This window comes from Penaeus monodon, chromosome 34, assembly GCF_015228065.2.
Source record: "Penaeus monodon isolate SGIC_2016 chromosome 34, NSTDA_Pmon_1, whole genome shotgun sequence".
NCBI lineage: Eukaryota > Metazoa > Arthropoda > Malacostraca > Decapoda > Penaeidae > Penaeus > Penaeus monodon.
The window spans coordinates 30,435,232-30,436,052 of record NC_051419.1 but is presented as its reverse complement, the minus strand read 5'-3'; the positions used below and the strand labels follow the sequence as shown (position 1 = coordinate 30,436,052).

Sequence of the window (821 nt, the reverse complement as noted above, 5' to 3'; positions counted from 1 at the left end):
TACATGTTTGACTACAATGGTACATATTTGAAATTTTGACTTGTACAAAATTTTTTTAGGTACAGCCACTTCATGTCATACATATTTTTTTCCTTTTCAGGTCCGTTTCATCCCAGATCTGGAACTCAAAGAATTAAAGAAGCAATTAGATTTGCTTGGGGGTCCTTCGAAAACTAAGAAATAAACATTAGACCTATTTCTATAAATGTATGTATAGTTGTGAAATGGTAAATAATTTGTTTGTACATATATCTCTTGTTTAAGTAAATATTTGACTTTTCTTGTGTTTTTTTCTTATTGATTTATTCTATCTTCCATTCTCTTGTTTTTCTCCAGCAAAGTATAATCCAGCTAACTTTCACCAACTGAATAATCACATATATAATAATAGTAATTTATCCACATTCTTTAATTTCTCACTATGCAAATGATTACTATGTTACTAGAGCTTCTGCACACTACAGTGACAAACACCAAGTAAACACTGTATTTACTTGTGAATGCAATTGTGCATTTGCGTGTCAGTGCAACTAACCTTTGGTAATGGGTGATACTTTTAGGATAAAAAAAAAAAATAAGGTAGTTACCTAATTACATGTTAAAGAATACCCTATTCTCTTTTCCTACACATGGTTTTCTAATTTACGATTTTGCCTGGCAACCAATACACCTGATCATTCAATAAACTGCAAGGTTAGCGGCATTGTAAGACCCCATTGTACAGCTGTGAGTTTAAAGGCCATGTCAAAGGCCCAGGAAGTCCCTATATTTTGCAGTTCGTGGAGGTAAGGAGGTTGAGAGCCACTGGGCTATGAAGTACA

At 33.4% G+C, this 821-nt stretch overlaps 1 pseudogene; it reads left to right on the top strand.

The window, feature by feature from the left end:
* The window catches only part of LOC119594878, a 1,797-nt pseudogene extending 1,517 nt beyond the window's left edge, over positions 1 to 280 (top strand).
* Positions 281 to 821: the final 541 nt, after the last annotated feature.